Source organism: Sciurus vulgaris (assembly GCF_902686455.1).
Source record: "Sciurus vulgaris genome assembly, chromosome: 4".
Classification (NCBI taxonomy): Eukaryota; Metazoa; Chordata; class Mammalia; order Rodentia; family Sciuridae; genus Sciurus; species Sciurus vulgaris.
In genome coordinates this window covers 66,041,271-66,065,282 of record NC_136464.1, presented here as the reverse complement: position 1 = coordinate 66,065,282, position 24,012 = coordinate 66,041,271, and the positions used below count along the sequence as shown (strand labels likewise).

The window sequence follows — 24,012 nt, the reverse complement described above, 5'->3', positions numbered from 1 at the left end:
CTCTACAACAATCTTCTAGTGATCCGATATTGTTGAGAAGCAGGTTTCTTTAAGCTCAATGTTATTATAATGACTTAGAAGAAAATTAAAAGTGCAGGTTGAAAAAACTTCCTGACTTTAAAGAAGAGTCTGAATTCTGAGGTATCAACCAAATTAACTTATATTTATATATTTACTTATATTAATCAAATGAATAAAAATGATATTCTCAAGAAGGCCCACCAAAAAGCAACAGCAGCAGCAACAACAAAATTATCCTCCCCTGTGTATTTTCATTAGGAAATTTAGAGCACATGGTAAAAGATGATTTTACCAGGAAGAGGAGTCACTTTGGAATCTTCCAGAAACTACCATGGGAGGTCTAAAGAGAGTTTCTGGGTGAGGGGTCAAGAGGAAGAGGAAAAGCTGCTGCAGCTTGGCTTCCTCAGGGACAGGGCCTTCCGTAAACCCAGAACAACCTCCCTCCCGGTAGCGGCTGGGTGGGAGATAAACCTCAAAAGATTTTAAGATTTTAATGAGCTGTAATTGTCCTTCTGAGGAAGTCTATTATTAAACTGAGAAAACTGATTAGGTGGTCATTTTTAAAGAGCTGGTGATTATTTTACCAGCCATGGTAAAGAAACTCTTCAGAGGAGAGCCTAATACATAACTGAGACTCAGTAAAACTTTAATTGATTGATTTGAGAAAATGATTAATTTGGATGATTTGGGCATAGCTGGAGAGATGTAAGGAAAATATTGAAAAGAAAACTTTTTCACAGTAGGGCTTTATGAAGATGAAATAGTTTCAGGAAGTGAAGGTACGGACTTGCCCACAGTAACACCATCGCAGGAGGTGTTAAGCCCAAGGCTGGAGAGCTTGGCAGGAGTGGATTCAGGAGTGGTTAGGCTAGGATTTGCTCTGTGGTTCCTATACAGTGAAGAGGCTTTTATAATAGACACCTGTGCCTTACCTAGCCATGTGTATTGTGAACATCTTGGGTGAGGAGAATCTTTAAAAAAAAAAAATCCCCAATTCTGATGGATTAGCCAGATATAATGACTCCTAAAATTGATCTCTTTAACAATTTGCCTTAAAACAAAGAGGTTTTTATCATTCCTTGCCTAATGGTATAAAGAGTCCAAAGCATGAATTTGGCATCAGATCAATGTTTGTCAGCCACTCCCCGGGGGAGACAATGTCTGGGGACATTTTTGGTTATCACAATCAGAAGGGTGAGGTTAAAAGCTACAGGCTTCTAGAAGGTACAGGCCAAAGATGCTGCTGCTCAACATACTTTGTGGCACAGGACAGACTCTACAACCAAGAACTACCCAAACCTAAGTGTCCCAGTGCTGAGGTTGAGCACCCCTGCCTCAGATGGATGTCAGTTTGAGTCCTTGTGGTATCTGACAAAATAAAAAAATCGTGATTGTGCTGTTGAAGCTAAATGCCTTTAGAAGACAACAAATTTGAGCCAGGTGGGAAGCCAGAATGGGATGCAAACTCATAAGCTTCATAATGACAAAGATCAGTGAAAAGGGTAAATTTTAGAAGTGCTAACTCAAGAAGAAATCAAAGAGCAAAAACACAATATGCAGCATAGCTGACCTCAGGCAAGGCAGACACAAAAGTTTTGGGTGGGGAGAGAGAGGCAGGGAGGAGGTCATAATAAACCAAAAGATAAAAGAGGTGGAAGAATAGGTTAAAATATTCTTATGGGGCATTTTTAGATTGCAGAATTAAAATGCTAACACTTGTTAATGCTTTTTGACACGTTTCTACTGATTCTACCGTGGGGTAGTCAGAATCAGTAAGACAGGTTTCATCTGGAGCCTCACAATTTTGGAGCAAAGATACATTATTTTCAATGTGCCCTAAGTGCCACTACAATTTAGTCTTTTGAGCATGAATCTGACTTTTTTTTTTTTAAGATGGATAAACATCAAATATGGCCAATCCCTAAAATTTGGAGGAATGTCTGGATTTAATAAAAACTGACATAGGACACTGAAAATATCGAATTGGTTTTCTCATGAACTTGCAAACAAGCTCTGACAGCAGCCCCTAAAGAGAAAACCCCCAAGTAATATGAATTACCAAAGTACTGGTGTGGAGCTTTTATGGAAGGCTACTTTGAGAGGGACACAGGTCCTTCAAGTTTATATTAAGGTTCTACTTACACAAATTTGCATTACTTCACTTATTGTTAGACAGATTTCATTAGTACTATTAAAAAATTTCTGTGTCAAAGGTGAGAATAACATCCAAGGGTCTTCTCACTCTGAGCAATCTTCTCAGGACCAAAATGAGTGCCAAAGGTACTGAACTCTCTGCAGGGAGGTGATGTGGAGGGGAGAATGAAAGGCCAACAGAAGTGAATATTCTTAGATATGGAATGCAGATATGGAATTTCTAAGAAGCATTACTGAATTTCCAAATACTGAAAATATTTTACTTGGGGTAGAAATCTAAAAAGCATTTTTATGGGTGTGAAGTCACAGCCAAGGATGCAAACTCATTCTACACTTTGTATTGTTATAAATCTTCATTTATTTGTTTCATGTAAATAAATAAACATTAAATTATGTTAGTAATTATAAAAATATGCGACTTTATCCTCCACTTGTTATGGGCTCTAATTTATTCATATCTAGCACTCTTATGGTTGAATGAGCTCTTAGGACCATCTGGATAATGACTATCTGCTTTCTGAGTTTTATTTACCTAGAATGAGAGCAATAAATATTGTGCATTTAACACAGTTAATAAATTTCACCACCATAAATCCTACTGATCTGCGTGGATAACCTTTTACCTTTAGACACCTACCTGAGGAGACAAGAGAGGTAGAAAATAAAAAGTTCAAAAGAACCAACACTGGTAGCCTATCATTATGGTGACTTTGTTATCTTACACGAAACCAACCTGAACTTCACTTTGTACTTAACAAATGCTCAGAACATGGGTGCTAAGAGTTAAAATGTACCCTGAGGAAACTATCTGCACACTCTCTGAAAGTCCGGAGTGGTCAGTTTATGTGAAAATTGGCACATGCACAAGTCAAAGGAGACTGGGGATTGAAAGGCCTGGTAAGGTGGTTCTGGGAGGCCGCCACCCACCAGGTAGTGGTGACCTTCCTGTCAACAGAATCACATCATCAGTTTGATTACCCCATATCTTCCCTGCTCTTGTTACTGATGTCTCCTGGACTATGGGCCGCTCCTCCCCCTCCACCACCAACCACATTCTTACTGTCAACTCAGGATGATGCACCCCACACACTAGCCTTGGAATTTCTCCACTTCTTCAGTACCAAGGATCTTTACCATTCTCTACCTCAACCATTCATTCTTCAGACCATGTATTGGAAATTGTTGTCATTCTGAGACATTTTGCCTGTGGAACAATAAATGACAGAATCCCATTCTCTGAGCAAAACTCCTATCTTCATCACTTAATGAGGTCACTGCAGTGACTCCCTCAGGAGACAGAATCTCTTTCCCTACTCATAAATTTGCATTGACCTGTTGACTGCTTGGTCCAGAAGAACGTGGTGGAGGTGATGCTGTGTGAGTTCCAGAGTGCAGGTCCCAGAGGCCCTGCAGGCCCACCTTTATACTCTTGGAACACTGCCCTGAGGTCACCAGGCAAGGAAGTTGGCCTAGCCTCACAGAGGATGGGAACGCCCACGGAAACAACCACAGCAGCTCTGCTGATGGCTGTCACCCAGTATCAGCTGATGCAAGGTCATTCTGGATTTTCTATCCTTGCTGACCCTCCAGCTGAATGTAGCTAGTTAATGAGCCCAGAAGTAACCAGCAGGGGAATTGCCCAGATTCCCATGAATCACACCATCTTGAGAAATAAATCACTGTTATTCTAAGATTCCAAGTTTTGGGAGTGGCTTGTTATGCAGCAATAGTTAACAGAGATACAGCCATTATACCTTAGGAAAATCTTCAGAACCTTGACTTCTCCATTTTAAAAAACACTATTGGATGACAGGCCCTTGTTAGATGGATGGTCTTTTCCACCCAGGGTTGATAGGTCACTGTCAACGTCTTGCACAGCACATGTAACAAGCAGAATCACAGACTCTGGTGCCCAAGTTCTAACCCCTGGCCCCTGTGCGTGTGTCCTTTTCCATGGCATGGAGGAATCAGAAAGGGTTTCAGAGGGAATTATGACTACTCATCAGTCGATTTTAACATAAGGAGAGTATTCTGGATTTATTTATTTTGGCCGAATGTATTTACAAGGTTCCTTTAAATGTGGACGAGGCAGGCAGAAGATTAGTTAGAATTACAAAGATGCTTTACTGCCGACTTTGAAGAGGGAGGAACAGGCCACAAACCAAGGAATGCAGGTGACCTGTAGAAGCTAGAGCTGGCAAGGAAAGAGAGCCTCCAGAAGGAACACAGCCTGCCAAGGATTTGATCTAAGTCCAGTGAGACCCATTTTAGATCTACTGACTCCAGAACTGTAAGTTAATAAATTTGTGTTGTTTTATGTCACTGTGTTTTTGAAAATTTATGGTAGCAATAGGAAATTAATATAGAATGCTAGAGCCACATAACATGGGTTCTTTGAATGCCGACGTTTGTTACCTTAATACCTTCATGCACAGCTTTCCTCTTACTAACTCTCCTCTATTGCATATTTGCCAGCAAATTCTATTCATTCCTTAAAACCTCACTCAGATATCACTGCTAAAAAGCTTTCCTAACTACCCTTCTTCCCAATGGACTAAACATTTTATCTTCCAATGGACTTTTCTTTTGCAAGAAAGAGCTTGCAAATTCTTTTTTTTTTTTTTTTTTCTTCCCTCCTTTTCTTTTCTTTTTCTTTTTGTGGTTATACCTTTCAAGTGCCATCTCATGTATTTAATGCCATAAAATTTCTGGGGAATGGGTCTGGGCTAAAGTGCTTGGAACATGTGTGCATAGAACATCCCTTTTCTACAGTGCCTTCTCTGACTATCCCTTTAGGATCCAAGGTCACCCACTTTAACTGTGACTCTCTCCCTTAGGGCCAATGGTGGGCAAAACAGTGACCCAGACAAACGTTTCCTTAGCTGATCTGTCTCCTTCAAGTCATTTCCCTTCCTGCGGTGGTACTCTATTCCCACTTCAATCCTTGAGCTGATGCCCTTCATGGTGTGTGGTCCTTCTCTTATGACACAGGCTCCCAGGAAGTGCTGGGCACATCTACACTCTCCCTCTCACTACAGCTGCACGGCCTTTACAGTACTGGCTTCATAATCCAATATGCAGGGGCACTATGGCTGATGAAGCTCAAGACATGCCTGTTTGCTCCCAACAGACACACTGAAGTGTAAGGCCACTAACTGAACTCAGGTGAGGATGCAAGTCTCCTCAAATATCAGAAACTCAGAAATAAATGAGGGCAGGCACGGGAAGATTAATTATTTGTCTAAGACACCTCACTGGGGGTCTCCTAATTGTTCTATATCACACATCACTGGAGTATGCCACTTTTTACTATCACTTCTGCTGTGTCTCAGATTATCTGCTATTTTCATCAAAGGATAGTGAGAACTCCGCTTAAAGCAGAAATCTAAGGCCCATGAAGGTGCCTTTGTACTCTCAGCTCCACTGAGCTCTTCACAGACAGTCTGAATGATGCTGTTGCAACAAAAATTTTTTTGTTGTTCCTTCAAAAAGCATATAATCTGAGTTTTTAGAAATAACTTAGCTTGTCATTAAAAAACAAACCTATGGGACAAATTGTAGAGTATGTGAAGAGTTAATCCTGAAAGAAAAACCGAGAATATTTTATATTATTGACAGAAACAAAAGGGAAAGGTTGAGTTGCATAATAACTGCAGCCAACAGCCAAGTTTCGACTGTGCAGATTTCATTATCCTGAGCTCTTAATCACCAGTCATAGGCAAGCGGGAGCTGTTTTATACATAAAATAAACATCTCAGCTGGAATGGAGAATGGGTCCAGAGCTGGGAAAGAGACAGCAAGGGCTTGGCCAGACTTCCCCAAATCAAAACTTCATGGAAATATGTCTCTAGGATAGAATTGCCTTCCATCCCTTAAGTCAACAGAATCCATCATTTCAATCAGCAATATTTTTTCAACTGCATGTTTTGATTCAAAAAAGGAAAAGAGATTAAGTAACAGAAAGGACATGGCATAGAAATTCAATGATATAAATAATACAGAGCTGCTTTTTGATAACACGGAAGCACTTTTTTATACATTCACTCATGACCCTCTCCAGAGTCCTGTGATAATGGGACCCATACAAGGTCATGCACTATGCTTTTTTTAAGATGCAAGGTCAGTGGGGGAGGTGAGCCAGAAACAGAAATAACTTTTGTTTCTATCTCTACTGTCCTTAATAAACACTATCCTAATTGAAATAAAATAAAGAACAGACCCAGAACTGAAGAGATACATAAGGATTCCAGGGTGGATTTCGAAATCACCTTAAGTCAACTGTGTGCTACATTCTAGACACGCTGCTCTACTTTCACCTACAGATATGCCATGTGACCTCTTTCCTTTGACAACTTTGCTTCTGCCATGACTCCTGCTCATATGCCTTTCTCTTGCCCTCATGCACTTGCTGAAATTGTGTTCCACCTTTGGGACTCAGGCAGACTTAATTAAAGAACATACATGCTGGTCACCTACTGAGCGTCAGGACTACCAGTGTATAGTACAGACAAGCCAACTGAAGGTCTTGCCCTTGTGGACCTTAGAGTCAAATGGAGAGCAACAACTAAACAAGCAGGCAAGGATGTAATCACAAATTTGATAAGTTTCTTGAAGAAAAACAGGAGGGAGGAGATGACTGAAAAGCATGGGGGGGGAGTCCTACAGGGCAGATACTAGAGGTGTCCATCAGGTAGCCCTATGCTCCTATTCTCTAAAGACTGGGAAGGGCCCAGTCACCAGGAGGGAAGAACAACAGGCTAGGAGACCTCTAGGAAGGGTTGCTGGTGAGAGGCAAAGTCAGAAAGGCAGGCATGGGTTAGATCACACATAACCTCTTAGGCCCCAGTCAAGAGTTTGGATTTTATTCCAAATGCAGAGAAGATGCTGAGGTATTTAAGCAGAGGAATGACAGGTTCTGAACTTGTTTTATAAAAGCACCACTGATACCACTGAGACTTCTGTGTAAAGAACAGGTTGTGGGAGAGAATGAGCAAGGGCAGAAGGACCAGTTAGGAAGATGCAAATTATCCAGAAAAGAGAGGATTGTGGCTTTGACCATGGAAAAGCAGCAGAGATGGATTGAAGTAGACAGATTCAAATTGCATTTTGAAAGAAGATGCACTTAAAATACTCTCCCTTTATATTGTCTTCTAGGATATAAATCAAATTCTGGTTTATAAGACAAATCATTGTGTTTGTATGTATTCTGCTTCTACCTGACCATGATGATGTAACTTTGACAACAGAAACAAATTTGTATTTAAATCCTAAAATATTTTCACAGTGCCTTGTCCATACAAAGCTTTCAATAAATGCTTGTTGAATGGATTACAAAGGACAGTCATTTCACCTTCCTAAAGACACCTTGTAACAGGGGCTGGCAGAGAACTCGCATGTGGGCTATCTCTGGTGACTGATCATTAAACCCATGGCCTTGAGAGTAGCAGCATGTGGTTAAGCCTGCAGTTGGTGAGAAGAACACCTTGAGGGACATCTGTGTGGCCCGTCATGAGTGCAGCGTTTGACAGATGGCATCACATCAACCATTTCTCCCCAGCAGGAAGAGTATCCGTAACCATGGGAACCAGTGGAGACCAAGGACCAGGCCCATCACCAAATGGGAAGGTAGGGGGCAAGGGAGACTCCAATAAATGCAAGCAGGAGGGGCTGAGCGCCTGATTTGGCTTAGAAACATCAAAGAATTGATTGTTTATTGTGCTCTACTGCCTAGAACCAATTTATGAACCTTAATAATATTTACATATAAGGGTATCATAAAGTTCTCATTTACTTTTAGACTTTAATATCCTAATTCAATGGATTCCCAACCCTTTTCTGGTGAGTCACTACTTGACTGGAGAAGAGAAAAGGGAGGTGCGTGAACAAACTCCATATGGAGAGTGATTTACAACTGATAGGAAAGTGAGTCTGGAAAGGTGTTCATTATATGCCTTAAAGGACCAGGCCATAAAATAGAATCAGCTGGACTTCAAGGCAAAATAAAGAAAGCCAGATGGCTTGGAACCGTCTCCACCAACATCTCACTGAAATTAGCCTTAGTCTATAGTTAGCAGACTCCACAAGAGCAACAGAAACCAAGGATAAGAAGTAACCATTCACAGAAATTGGAAAAAAGTTGACTACTATAGAACTAAGTGAGTAAGTCACTGGGGCCCAGCAGATTGCCCATTTTCATAGGGAAAAGAACCGTTCTGGGCAGTAAGCAACATGTTCTTCACCACAGGTGCCTGCAGATGCACATGTGAGCTGGACTTACTTGGGATGGGTGGAAAAGGGAAGCTGTGGGGTTAGTGGAAGCCACTGAGAAAATGGTCTGTTGCCATTTGCATGGAGTAATCCCAACAATTCTTCCTTGCTGAGGATGGACAGGTACAGAGAACTGAGCATGGAAAAGACTCTTTTTGTTCTGTTTTTATTTCCCCCAGCTTGCTTAACCAGGCCCTTTCAGTTTTGAGCCCGACAGAAGTGACCCATTCTGTAGTTATAATGTTAGAGGGGGTGGGGCAAGAGAGTGCTACTCTTAAGAGTGAGCAAACATTGGTATATCACAGGTGCTGGTGATGTCCCTCAGTACTGTCCTTACCTCACCCTCAGAGGTTCTCTCCACCCACACCACATTGACTAGCTTTACTTGTCTGCTCTGGAACTGGGTGGTTTCCTTGGACTCTATCAAAGCGTCCTACATTGGTCTCTGATAGAGCCTAGCATTAACCAAACATTTACAGTATACTTCAGTCCATGGTCAGTATGACTCCTGTTTTATACAGATAGAGCAAATAAAGACCATTCAATATTAAAAACACTGAAGCAGAGAGAACAAGCAATCACATAAAAACATGGGAAAAAGCTCTTCTACCCCAGGAGATATGCTATAAAAAGTACAGGACGAAAAAATTAAAAAAAAATTTGGACCATATTAAATAAGATAATACATCTATATAAACTAATAGTAGATAAGGTTATGTAGGTATGAGAAGGTAAGGCCATATATAAATGAAATACAAGGCTGCTGAAATACAGGCAACAGTAAATATCAGACTTGAGAATGTAGTAAAATTACTTACTGAGATACAGGTAAAACATGAGAAATTCTCTGTAAATACAGAAGTAAAGGTCATCTAAAAATTATGTGATGGAAAATAATAAATGGGCTAATTGCCAAAGGGCAGTCTCCCATATAAGGAGTATTCTTGAAAAACAAAGGGAGCAAAAAGTGATTTAATAGAACAAAATTGTTCCACTACAGAAAGGAGGAAGGACAAGGAGGAGGATAAGAAAGAGCGAAAATGGAAAGGAAGACTTCAAATCTATAATTTTTCAGTAAAATATTTAAATATCAAAGGCAAAAACAATTTAAGTATCCTGTCAGCACCCTAACAAAACATCTTCTAAGACCAAGAAGAAGAACATATCCTAGGGGGTTTAAAGATGGAGGAATAGAGAAGGTCACTTTCCTGGCTGCTATGTGGTATAAAACCAAGAAAGCAGATAGGCAGCTAATCGACAAAGTGGGTGAAAAAAAGATGTGTGTGGGGGCTTTACTGGAATTTAATACTGGACATTCAAAGTAGATTGGAGACTCAGGAGGTTGGACATAATAAAATAAGGAAGAAATCCCTAGTGCCATGGCTGCTGCCATGGCCAGGGGCACCAGTCACAGCAGTCCCTCCACAAGCAAAGTGGAGGGAAAAGGGAATTAAAGGAACCCACATTTTTAGGAGGCCTGAGATGTGTCTGGGTCTGGAAAGTTTAGAGATCAAAGACACTGCCCAACTAAACTGCACAATATCCTTGTGCAGGAAAGATGCCTCATCTCTTCAGGCTGCATGTGGAGGACAGAGGAAGAAACCATCTTGCAGCCCCAGCACAGGAGCCAGCAGCTGGGAAGCTGATTCCTAGCTAACCTGAGTTTGGCCCAAAAAACAGGCCTGGCAAATTCACACTGAAGAACATAAAGTGTACCTAGGTAACCAAGAGAAAGTCACATATGGAGAGGGGTTTATACAGGGGAATACTATTCATGGAAACACACCCAGGTCTCCCCTGCAATCTGGCTGCCTGCAGTACAGTCTGGGAGAGATGCACCTGACCAGGAATTCGAAAATGCTGGGGTGGGGGAGATCGAGTTTGTAGACTGAATCTGAGACCAGGAAATGTGGGGTACCCAAGGTAACAGAATGGACTAAGAATTGGCTCCTCCTCCATGAGTAGAACCCGGGGGAGATCCCTGAGGTGCAGTCTTCCAGTGTGGACCAACAGTTGCTGGGCCCTGGAGGTGCTCAGATGTAAAATTTGCAGATCTTGACATTCATCAAAGAACCTGGAGCATACCTAAGCCTAAACCTGGCCTCCAGGAGTTCCACCTCCAGGATTACCTCCTTCACTTCAGCAACCTCACCCTGAGGGTGGAGCAAGGATCATATTTCAAAGAACCCCACCTAACATTGCTGAAAAGGGAAGATGAGAATCACCTGAACTCCAATACAAAGACTTCTTTAACTTTCTATTGAGATCATTTTTATTTCATTTTTCTTTTCCCTGTGACCTTAACATTTCATGGACATTTATACATATTCATATTTTTTCTAATTTCTACCATTTTAGAGGTTAGTTATTTCTCATGGATCAGTATTTTGAGGACTAGGATGTCTGAGAGGTATATTTTGGTTTTGTTTTGTCTTCTTTTATTTTCATTTTTATTGTGATTTTTTTTGAATTTTTACTATATAAACATTTCTTCTCTCATGTATCTGTTTTCCTTGAATCTCTCTCTTTTTTTCTGCTAACAGCAAATCTCTATTGTTCTTTTACACTTCCTTTAATTTTTTTACTTCTATCTTTTCTTCTGTTCCCTCATAAGCATCACATTCCAAATGACATCTGTTCTCTCCCTGTCCACCATTCAAAATTATAAACCCTTTTGAAAATTTATTGTTTTTACTGTTAGCAATGACTGATCAGACATTTCTATTTATTCTGATAATTAACATTGTAAGTGACATTGTAGGAAATATTTGGGTTAATGCTGTATATTGTTTACACTAGTTATTGTTATTATTTGTTTCCCCCTAAATGGTGAGGTACTGGAAACCTTCAGGAACATTGTAAGTCCACAGGATAGAAACTCTGCCACCTCAGATCCATACTGCTATATGGGTAGACTGGGTAGACACACAAACAACATGAAAAAGTAAGGTAACAAATTGCTCCAAACAAAGATATTTCAATATCAGAATCCCAAGACACCATAGTGGAAGAAATGTCAGAGAAGGAGTTCAGAATGTACATAAACTGATCTGCGAGGTAAAGGATGAGGTAAGGAGTGAAATAAGAGAGATAATACAGGAAGTGAAAGATCACTTCAATAAAGAGATAGAGATTCTGAAGAAGAATCAATTGAGAATTCTCAAAATGAAGGTATCAATAAACCAAATTAAAAATTCAGTGGAAAGCATCATAGAATAGGCCACTTGAAAGACAGAGTTAAGGTAATGAAGACAAAATATATAATCTTGAAAATAAACTTAACCATGAAGAAAAGATGTTAAGAGACCACAGACAGAACTTCCAAGAAATAGGGGATAACAGGAAAAGACCAAATTTAACATTTATCGGGATAGATGAAGACTTGGAGATACAAGGGAATGTACAATCTTTTCAATCAAAGACTATCAGAAAATTTCCCAAACCTAAAGAATGAAATGGAAAATCAAATACAGGAGGCTTACAGGACCCCAAATACATAAAGTTACACAGACTCACCCAAGACACCTTATTATGAAAATGCCTAACATAGAGAATAATACTTTAAAGGCTGCCAGATAAAAGGATAGGTCACATTTAGATGGAAATCAATCCAGTTCACAGGTGATTTCTAAACTGACACCCTCAAAGCTAGGAGGTCTTGGAATAATATATACCAAGCTCTGAAAGAAAATAGATGCCAGCCAAGAATACTGTACCAGTAAAATTAAGCTAAAAAACTGACAATGAAATAAAAACTTTCCATGATAAATAAAAGGTAAAAGAATTCAAAACTAGAAGGCCTATAATATAAAACAAAAGATTTCACAAAGAAGAAATGAAAAATAAAAGTGAAAACCAGCAAAGGGAGGAACTACACTAGAAAAATAGTCAATCAAAGAGAAACTAATTCAAATTAAAACTAGAAATAAATCAAAATAACAGGGAATAAAAAACATTTCTCAACAAAAACAATGAATGTAAATGGCCTAAATCATCAATCAAAATAAACACAGACTGGCAGACTGGATTAAAAAACAAGACCCAACAATATGCTGTCTCCAAAAGACTCACCTCATAGGCAGACATCCACTGGCTGAAAGTAAAGGGATGAGGAAAAGATATCTCATTCATGTGGAACTCATAAACAAGCATGGGTTTCTATCCTCATATTAGATAAACTGGACTTCAAGTCAAAGTTAATCAGAAGGGAATAATCATACTGCCTAAGGGGATTATATATCAACAAGACATAACAATTGTAAATATTTATGCCCCAAACAATGGAGCATCTAAGCATATCATAAAAACCCCTTCACAACTTCAAGAATCAAGTTTAAACCACAAGACAATAATACTGGGTGATTTCAACATATCTCTCTCACCATTGGATACACAGTCCAAACGAAAACTAAAGAAGCTATAGAACTAAAAAACACAATTAATAATTTAGATCTAACAGACATATCTACAGAGTATTTCATTCATCAAGGACTGAATACACTTTCTTCTCAGCAGCACACATATCCTTCTCTAACACAGACCCTATCTTAGGCCACAAAGCAACTCTTAGCAAATATGAACTATGGAGATAATACCTTGCATTCTATTAGATCATGATGGCATGAAATTAGAAATCAATGATACAATAAAAAAACAGAAGCTACTCTAATAACACTTTGGAGACTAAATAATATGCTATGGAATATGGCTAGCACAAGAAATCAGGGATGAAATAAAAAATACTTAGAAAATACTTACAACGTTTAAAAATCTCTGGGACACTATGAAGGTAGATTTAAGAGGAATGCTCACTGCGTTGAGCTCATTCCTTAAAAGAATACAAACTCACCAAATAAATAACCTAAGATTACATCTGAAAATCCTAGAAAAAGAACAAATCAACACCAATCACAGTAGAAAACAAGAAATAGTTAAAATCAGAGATGAAATCAATGAACATACAAACAAAACAATTTATATACACAGTGGAATGTTATTCAGTCATAAAGAAGAATAAAATTATGGCATTTATAGGTAAATGGATGGAGTTGAAGAATATCATGCTAACTGAAATAAACCAATCACAAAAAAACAAAGGCCGAATGATTTCTCTGATAAATGGATGATGTTACATAATGGGGGGTGGGAAGGAGGAAAGAATGGAGGAATGATGGATTGGGTAGAGGAAAATGAGGGGTGGGGAAGGTTTGGGGAGAAGGAAAATTAATAAAATGAGACAAACATCATTATCCCATGGACACGTATGATTACACAAATGGTTTGACCCTACTACGTGGACAACCAGAGAAATGAAAGTTGTACCCCATTTGTGTATAATGAATACAAATAAAAAAATTAATGAAACAAAAGTTGGTTCTGTAAAAAAATAAAATTGATAAACAGAGAGAAACAGAAAACTAAAATTACTAAAATGTGTGATGTAGAAGGAAATATCACACAAGCACTTCTAAAATACAGAAGCTAATCAGAAACTATTTTGAAAAGTTATACTGTAATTAGATGGAAAATGTTGAAGACAACAACACATTTCTAGAGACATAACTTACCCAAATTGAATCAGGAGGACAAAGAAATTTAAACAGATCAATTTCAAGCAATGAAACTGAAGATGCCATCAAAGGCCTACCAAGAAAGAAATGCCAAGGACTAGACAAATTCTCAGCCAGTTCTATTAGACCTTCAAGAAGAACTAATACTCAAATTATTTCATGAAATAGATAAAAAGGAAACCCTTAAAAACACATTTTAGGAAGCTAGTATCACCCTAATACAAAAACCAGACAAAGGAAAGAAAACTTCATAGCAATATCTCTGATGAACACAGAAGCAAAAATTCTTAATAAAATACTGGCAAATTGCATACAAAAACACATTAAAAAGATAGTGCACCATGATTAAGTGGGTCTCATCCCAGGGATGCAAGGTTGGTTCAACATATGGAAATCAATAAATGTAATTCATCACATCAATAGACTTAGAGAAAAAAACACATTATTACCTTAATAGATGCAGAAAAGCATTTGACAAAGTAAAGTATCTCCATTCATGCCCAAAATACTAGAAAAACTGGGAATAGTAAGAACATACCTCAACATTGTAAAGCTATATATTTTAAATCAAGACCGAAATCATTCTAAATGGAGAAAAATGAAGGCATTTCTTCTAAAAACTGGAACAAGAAAAGGATGCCTTCTTTTAGCACTTCTATTCAATATAGTCCTTGAAACCTTAGTCAAAGCAATTAGGCATTAGAAAAAAATTAAAGGAATTTGAACAGGAGAAGATTCTAACTACACCTACTTGCTCATGACATGATTCTACATTTAGAAGACCCAAAAAACTCCACCAGAGAACTTCTATAACTCATAAATGAATTCAGCAAAGTAGAAGGATATAAAATTAACTACATAAATCAATTGCATTCCTATACCTCAGTGATGAATCAACTGAAAGGGAAATTAGGAAAACTATTCCATCCACAATAGCCTCAAAAAAATACTTGGGAATCAATATTACAAAAGAGGTGAAAGACCTCTACAATGAAAACTATAGAATCTAAAGAAAGAAATTAAAAAGACCTTAGAAGATGGAAAGATCTCCTATGTTCTTGGATAGGCAGAATTAATATTGTCAAAAAGGCCCGATTACCAAAAGTGCTGTACTGATTTAATGTAATTCCCATTAAAATTCCAATGATGTTCTTCAGAGAAATAGAAAAAGCAGTCATGAAATTCATTTGGAAAAATAAGAGGTCCAGAACAGCCAAAGCAATCCTTAGTGAGAAAAGTGAAGCAGGAAGCATCAAAATATCAGGCCTTAAGTTATACTATATATTGGGCTATAATAACAAAAACACCACGTTATTGGCACCAAAACAGACATAAAGATCAATGGTACAGCATAGTGGACACAGAGAAAAGCCCACATAAATACTGTTTTCTCATACTAGACAAAGGTGCTATAAACATACATTGGAGAAAAGATAGCTTCTTCAACAAACAGTGCTGGGAAAACTGGAAATCCATATGTAGCAAAATGAAACTGAAACTCTGTCTCTATCTCTCAAGGATCAAGGACCTAGGCATCAGACCAGAGACCCTGAGCCTATTAGAAGAAAAGAAGGCAAAAATCTCCATCATGTCGGCTTAGGAACTGAATTCCTCAACAAGACTCCTAAAGTTCAAGAAGTAAAATCAGGAATCAATAAATGAGATGGTATCAAACTTAAAAGCTTCTTCACAGCAAAGGAGACAATCAAGAATGTGAAGAGAGAGCATACAGAATGGGAGAGAATCTTTGCCACCTGTACCTCAGATAGAGCATCAATCTCCAGGATATATAAAGAACTCAAAAAACTTCACACCCCAAAAAACCCCAAATAACCAATCAATAAATGGGCAAAAGAACTAAACAGTCACTTCCCGGAAGAGGACGTATGATCAATCAACAAATGTATGAATAAAATGTTCAACATCTCTTGCAATTAGAGACATTCAAATGAACCCTATACTGAGATTCCATCTCATTCCAGTCAGAATTGCAATTACAAGACTACAAGTAGCAATAAATGTTGGTGTGGATACCGAGGAAAAGGTACACTCAAACATTGGTGGTGGGAAAGGAAATTGGTGCAACCACTCTGGAAAGCAGTATGGTGATTCCTCAGAAAATCTGGAATGAAACCACGATTTGATCCAGTTATCCCACTCTTCAGCATATACCCAAAGGACTTACAATCAGCATACTGTAGTGATGCAGCCACATCAATGTTTACAGCAGTTCAATTCATAATAGCTAAGCTATGGAACCCACGTAGGCGCCCTTTAATAGATGAACTGATAAAGAAAATGTGATATATGTACACAATGGAATGTTATTCAGTCATAAAGAATGAAATGATGGTATTTCCTGGTAAATGGATGGAACTGGCGAGTATCATGGTAAGTGAAATAGCGAATCCCAAAAATACAAATGTGGTGTGTTCTCTCCTTTACACAGATACTAACACATAATAAGAGAGAGGGGGAGGGAAGAATAGAAGTTCATTGGATTAGACAAAGGGGAATGAAGGGAAAGGAGGGGAGATGAGAATAGTAAAGAGAGTAGAATGAATCAGAGATAATCTTCCTATGTTCATATATGAATATATGATCAGTGTAACTCCACATCATGTACAACCCCCAAAATGTATGTATAATATATGAGAATATACTCTACTCTCATGTATATTAAAAAAAATAAAATATAATAAAAAAGAGAACACATTCTATAAGGAAACAATATGGACAAATTTAAACTTTACTAATACAGTATTTGAAGATGATTTTTATAAACACATACAGAAAGAGAAATGAAAGAGAAAGGAAAAATAACAAATTTTTATATTGGGTCTATTTGATATCAATGTGAAGGCAGCATAAAGCAAAAGGTTATTTTTAGGTAGTAAAGACTCAGGGAGTAAAAACACAGGTTCCCTTGGGAAATTAATTTGCGAAAGGACAGTAGTTAAAACACCCAGAGGGAAAAAAAAAAAAAAAAAAAAAAAAAAAAAAAAAAAAAAAAGGCAGTTTAGCTTCAAAGTACCATGGAAATAAAATCAACTGAAAATATAAGATCAGCCTACAGAGTTTTTTTGAATTTGGTTGCAAAATGGAATAGAAAAATCATCTATGAAATACAATCTGGAAGGGTAAACAATAAGGGCAATTTATAATAACAGAAAGAAGGTAATAATGAACCTTAACAGAAGAAAAGGTATTGAAAAAACATGAAGGAAACTTTATAAGGAGAATTTCATTAAATAAGTGAAACATTTGGAATAAAAAATCAGGTTAAATCAATGTCAGATTAAGAAAGTGAAAAAGAGCAACACCACATGGAGGATCTGAATAATAAACAATACAGTTAAATTAATAGATAACTCACATGTTTTTAGACCCATATATGCTTCCTGGAAAGTGACCACATAATGAGTCCTACGGACAAACATCTTCCAAAGCATAAATTGTATTGACCAAATTCTCTGGCCACAAGAAACACATGGAAAAAAACCCATAAAAGTTTATAACAGCTACAAAAAATCTCAACCCTCAGATGTATGCTTTCTGATACATACATCTATAGAAATAATTTAACAAATGGAAAATATTTTAAAACCAAGTATATTGATCCCACTTCTATTAAGAATAAGAAAAAAAGAAAACAATCTAAATCTATGACAAGCAGAGGAAAAATTAATTAAGGTACTGGCTATGTGATTTTGGGCAAATTACTTAATGCAAGTCTCTATTTCCTTGTCTGTAAACTGGGGATAACTGTCTCCTTCAAGGGGCTGTTGTGAAGATTAAATGAAATAATGCTTGTAAGATACTTTGATCATTGTACCTGGGTATCCAGAGAACAATCAGTGAAGTCCACTTAGTTAAAAGTTGTCATTGAAGTCATGTTTTCAATGAACTGGTAGTAATACAGATATACACTAATGCTATCCTTGGGGAAAGTGCAGAACTAAAATACCGTGGACAGAAACTACAGAATAAAAACACATGTAACCTAGATGAAGCGGGGCCTCCTCATCCCCTCACCTGCACCACCATCTTAGCACAGTAACACAGCTAAAAAGAAAAACACAAAACATGACTCTTGGAAGGTCGTGAGACCAGTGTGGGGGCTTAAGAAGAGGGAGGTGTGGTTTACATACTGTATCACACACTGGCAGCAAAACTTCTAAAAAGTCTCTTGGCAATGTTTCCTTCCAGGGTTCCACTTCTCAAGACCACCACTCATGTCTGTCTTTCTGCCTCTCAGGCCCCAGTCTTTCCCCATGCTTCTTCCTTACCCCCTTGTACAGGGCTAGATGTCGCTCTGCTTGCATTCCCATCCATTGGTCCTTGTGGCCAACTAAATGGATCTTCCTTGAAATCCACCCTTTTTTGGGGGGTGGGGTGGGGTGGGGAGGAGTGGTGGGTATTAATTTGTGATAATTTAAAATATAATAATGCAACAAAAGTGTCTGTAATCTTATCGTAAACAACTCCAACTTCTTTCCCTGCAACAACAATACATGGAAAATAAACTGGAAGGAAATATAGTTAACAGATAATAGCTACAGTTGGTGAATAATGGGGTAATAACTTCTTCTTGCCATTTTTTCTGCTTTTCTTTAGTTTCCAAATTTTCTGCCATGCACATGTATGATCTTTTTAAAAAACTGAGACAAAATCCACATTATAAAACTCACTCAATTACAGTGAACAATTTTATTTAAAAGTATTCACAAACTTGAGTAACTGTTCTTACTATGTAGTTCTAGAACATTTCATCATCCCAGAAAGACATATCTCAATAGATTAACATTTCACCATCCCAGAAAGACATCTTAAACCCAAAATCAATCACTCCCCCAATCCTCATTTTCCCAGCTCTGGCAACCACTAATCTACTTTTCCATCTCAATAGATTAGGTCATCTCAATAGATTAAGGTTCTGGATATTTCATATAAATGAAGCCATACAATCTGCAGCCTTTGTACCTGTCTCCTTCCACCTTGCATAATATTTTCTGGTTGATCTGTGTTGTAGCATGTAACAGTACTTCATTACTTTCTACAGCTGAACACTATTCTCAGATGTATTACTTCTATAATTGAAAAAATGTTTTAGCTTTTTAAAAGAGTATTAGCTATATAAGCATAACCATTGACTGCTAATTCTACTAAGAGTGTGCTCATTCAATCCAATAATAAATGATTTTTAATGGGTAAATTGTTTTTCAGAACCATATATTTATAAAGCATAATGATCCTGCTAAACCTGATTTTTTTCCCTGACTCATGCTCTCAAAAGGAAAAAAAAAAAAAAACAACCAACAGGAATTTAAATGATATTTTTGTTGAACATCAGACACAGAAATTGAACTAAATAAAAAGACAGTTGAAGATACTCAAGACAAAGGCATACAATTCTATTTCAAGCAGAAGATGAAAAATTCTTGGCTGTAAATTTTGAGCATTCAAAGAAAATATTTACGGTAACTGAAAAGAGGAATTTTAAGAAACTGGAAACAGCACATTAAATATTATGTGGAAATCAATTGTAGTTAGAATATTTTAAACTTGGATCAATAATACAGTATAATTTGGGTTTACATTAATTGAGAAGAAAAGTAGTTCTAAATTTGTTGATATGCATGCCATGCATGGATTTGTGTACTGAACATCACAAATACAGAAATACTGATGCACACTCGTGCACAAATTTAACATTATACTCCTCACTTGGAAGGGCAGACTGCCACACATCTTCAGTTACAAGGATGATTTGTGATCAATGATGACAGTATTTAGCTCATATAAAGTAATGGTTCCCTGAAAAATCAAATTATGTAAATAAAGGATGTACCACACACATAGAATTTAGTGTTTCAAACTGAGCATGCAGTGGAATGGTGACCAGAAGCAGGGTGCTGGTGATATTCTGGTTCTTGATCTAGCTGCTAGTTACACAAGTTTGCAAAAATCTGTCAAACTGTATATTTGTGATCTGTAGACATTATCTATGTGCGTTATATTTTGATACTGATTTTTAGGTAGGGGGTATTGGGAATTGAACTCAGGGGTATTTGACCACTAAGTCATATCCCAGCCCTATTATTTTGCATTTTATTTAGAGACAGGGTCTCACTGAATTTCTTTAGTGCCTCTCTTTTGCTGAGCTGGCTTTGAACTCCTGATCCTCCTCCTCAGCTTCCTGAACCACTGTGATCATAGGCATGTGCCTCATGCCTGCCTTTAATATATTTTTTAAAGTACAATTTTTTTTAAAAAGCAGCAAAAGACCTTACATATTTATTTTATTTTGGAGGTCTGATAGTACTCATGTGGGTGAACGTTAGTTAAAGACTGAATCAGAAATTTCATTCAAGAATTAATAATTATGTTTTTTCAAAAAGGCGGAATAGAGGAAGTCACTGTCCTGGCTTCTCTGCTGTGTAAAACCAAGAAAGTAGACAGGGAGCTTCTCAGCAAAGTAGGTGAATAATTAAAAAGGTGGTGGGGGTACTTTACTGGAATTTAATACTGGACATTCAAAGTGGACTGGAGACTCAGGAGGTTGGACAGAATTAAATAAGGAAGAAATCCCCAGTGACACCGCTGCGGCCATGGCTGGAGGTACTAGTTAAGAGCAGTCCCCTCACAAGCAAAGTGGAAGGAAAAGGGAATTAAAGGAACCCACATTTTTAGAAGGTCTGAAGCATGCATGTCTGGGTACACAGAGTTTAGAGATCAAAGACACTGCCCGACTGAACTGAAGGGCACGCTGTATAATATCCCTGTGTGGGAAAGAAGCCTCATCTCTCCTGGCTGTGTGTGGAGGACAGAGGAAGCAACCATTTTACAGCCTCAGCATGGGGGCCAGCAGCTGGGGGAGCTCACTCCTAGCAAATAAGAGTTTGTTCAGGAACACAGACCTGGCAAACCCAGACTGTACAACAAAAAATATGCCTAAGTGACCAAGAGAAAGTCAAACATGCAGATGGTTTAAGCAGGGGACTACTGCTTGTAGAAGTTCACCTGGCTCTCCCCTTCCACCTCATATCTGGCTGCTTGCAGGACAGACTGGGAGAGATGCACCTGGCTGGGAATTTGAAAGGGAAGGAGTGGGAGAGATTGTTGAGACTGAACTAGAGACCAGAAAACATGGGGTCCATAGGTGATGGTATGGACCAAGAATTGGCTCTTCTACCACACAAGTGGAACCCAGGGAAGATCCCTGGGGTGCCGTCTTTCAGTGTGAACCAGCGTGCTGGGACTGGAAGTGCACTGATTTAAAGTTCCAAGACCAACTGGCATTCAGGAAAGAACGTGGAGCATAACTAAGCCTAAAGCTGGCCTCTAGAGTTCCACATCCAGGGCTTCCTCCCTCTCTCCAGCAACCCCAACCCTGAGGATGGAGCAGGCATCCACTCCAGACAACCAACCCCACCTACCATTGCTGAGAACAGAGGCTGAGAATTGTTTGAAATTCTATTAAAACAATTCTTTAACTTTTCATCAAGATCTTTTTCTTTTCTCTGTTTAATTGTGACCTTAATGGTTTATGAATATTTATACATATTCATATTTGTGTTTCTTCTCATTTCTTGCATTTTTCAAGCCAGTTATTATTCATGGATCAGTATTTTGAGGACCAGGATGTTTGATGAGTATATTTCAGTTTTCTTTTGTCTTCTTTAATTTCTATTTTTAATTTGTTAAATTTTTACCTTATATACATTTTTTCTCCCACTTATCTGTTTTCCTTGATTCTCTTTCTATTTTCTGCTAAGTCAATTCTTTATTATTCTCTCTTTTACTCTTCCTTTAACTTTTTACTTCTAACTTCTGTCCTCCTCCATCATAAGCATCACATTGTATATCACTTCTGTTCTCTCCCTACCATTTGAAATTTGAAATTATTTTGCAAACTTACTGGTTTTACTGTAGGCAATAAATGATTATATCATGTCTCTTTATTGTGAAAATGAACATTGTAGATGTTATAGCAGGAAATATTTGGGTTAATGGTATATATTATTTGCATTGGTTGTTTTATTATTTGTCTCCCCCTAAACAGTGATGTACTGGAAACCTTCAGGGACACTACATGTCCACAGGGTAGAAACTCTACTGCCTTGAATCCATACTGTTATGGGTAGACACAAAAACAACATGAAAAAGCAAGGAAACAAACTGCTCCAACAAACAATGATTTTCAGTAACAGAATACCTTGACACCATAGTGGAAAAATGTCAGAGAAGGAGTTTAGAATGTACATAAACTGATCTGCAGGTAAAGTATGAGGTAAGGAGTGAAATAAGAGAGAAAATACAGGAAGTGAAAGATCACTTCAATAAAGAGATAGAGATTCTGAAGAAGAATCAATTGAGAATTCTCAAAATGAAGGTATCAGTAAACCAAATTAAAAATTCAATGGAAAGCATCACAGAGTAGACCACTTGAAAGACAGAGTTAAGGTAATGAAGACAAAATATATAATCTTGAAAATAAACTTGACCATGGAGAAAAGATGTTAAGAGACCACAGACAGAACTTCCAAGAAATAGGGGATAACAGGAAAAGACCAAATTTAACATTCATTGGGATAGATGAAGACTCGGAGACACAAACCAAGGTAATGCATAATCTTTTCAATCAAAGACTATCAGAAAATTTCCCAAACCTAAAGAATGAAATGGAAAATCAAATACAGGAGGCTTACAGGACCCCAAATACATAAAGTTACACAGACTCACCCAAGACACCTTATTATGAAAATGCCTAACATAGAGAATAAGAATAACACTTTAAAGGCTGCCAGATAAAAGGACAGGTTACATTTAGATGGAAATCAATCCAGATCACAGGTGATTTCTAAACTGACACCCTCAAAGCTAGGAGGTCTTGGAATAATATATACAAGCTCTGAAAGAAAATAGATGCCGGCCAAGAATACTGTACCAGTAAAATTAAGCTACAAAACTGACAATGAGGGCTGGGGAGATAGCTCAGGTGGTAGAGTGCCTGCCTTGCAAGCACAAGGCCCTGGGTTCAATCCCCAGCACGGCAAAAAAAAAAAAAAAAACGGACAATGAAATAAAAACTTTCCATGATAAATAAAAGGTAAAAGAATTCAAAACTAGAAGGCCTATAATATAAAACAAAAGATTTCACAAAGAAGAAATGAAAAATAAAAGTGAAAACCAGCAAAGGGAGGAACTACACTAGAAAAATAGTCAATCAAAGAGAAACTAATTCAAATTAAAACTAGAAATAAATCAAAATAACAGGGAATAAAAAACATTTCTCAACAAAAACAATGAATGTAAATGGCCTAAATCATCAATCAAAATAAACACAGACTGGCAGACTGGATTAAAAAACAAGACCCAACAATATGCTGTCTCCAAAAGACTCACCTCATAGGCAGACATCCACTGACTGAAAGTAAAGGGATGAGGTAAAGCATCTCATTCATGTGTAACTCATAAACAAGCATGGGGTTTCTATCCTCATATCAGATAAACTGGACTTCAAGTCAAAGTTAAACAGAAGGGAATAATCATACTGCCTAAGGGAATTATACATCAACAAGACATAACAACTGTAAATATTTATGCCCCAAACAATGGAGCATCTAAGCACATCAAAAAAACCCCTTCACAACTTCAAGAATCAAATTATCCACAAGTCCATAATACTGGGTGATTTCAACATATCTCTCTCACCATTGGATACATACTCCAAACAAAAACTAAATAAAAAAGCTATAGAACTAAAAAATACAATTGATAATTTAGATCTGACAGACATATCTATAAAGTATTTCATCCATCAAGGACCGAATACACTTTCTTCTCAGAAGCACACAAATCTTTCTCTAACACAGACCCTATCTTAGCCCACAAAGCAACTCTTAGCAAATATGAACTATGGAGATATTACCTTGCATTCTATCAGATCATGATGACATGAAATTAGAAGCCAATGATACAATAAAAAGTAGAAGCT

General features: G+C 37.7%; 1 protein-coding gene across 12 annotated transcripts in view; it reads right to left on the bottom strand.

Annotated features, from left to right (window-relative positions):
• RHOBTB1 (Rho related BTB domain containing 1) overlaps nt 1-24,012 on the bottom strand; it is a 132,957-nt gene that overhangs the window by 39,044 nt on the left and 69,901 nt on the right. Inside the window, exon 1 of one of the 12 annotated variants that reach the window (XM_079136448.1) lies at nt 18,016-18,034. The exons of the other annotated variants lie outside the window; for them this stretch is intronic. The gene's annotated coding sequence lies outside the window, so the exon portion shown is untranslated. Of the gene's footprint in view, nt 1-18,015; nt 18,035-24,012 lie in introns of those variants that run through there. 12 annotated transcript variants of the gene reach the window in all.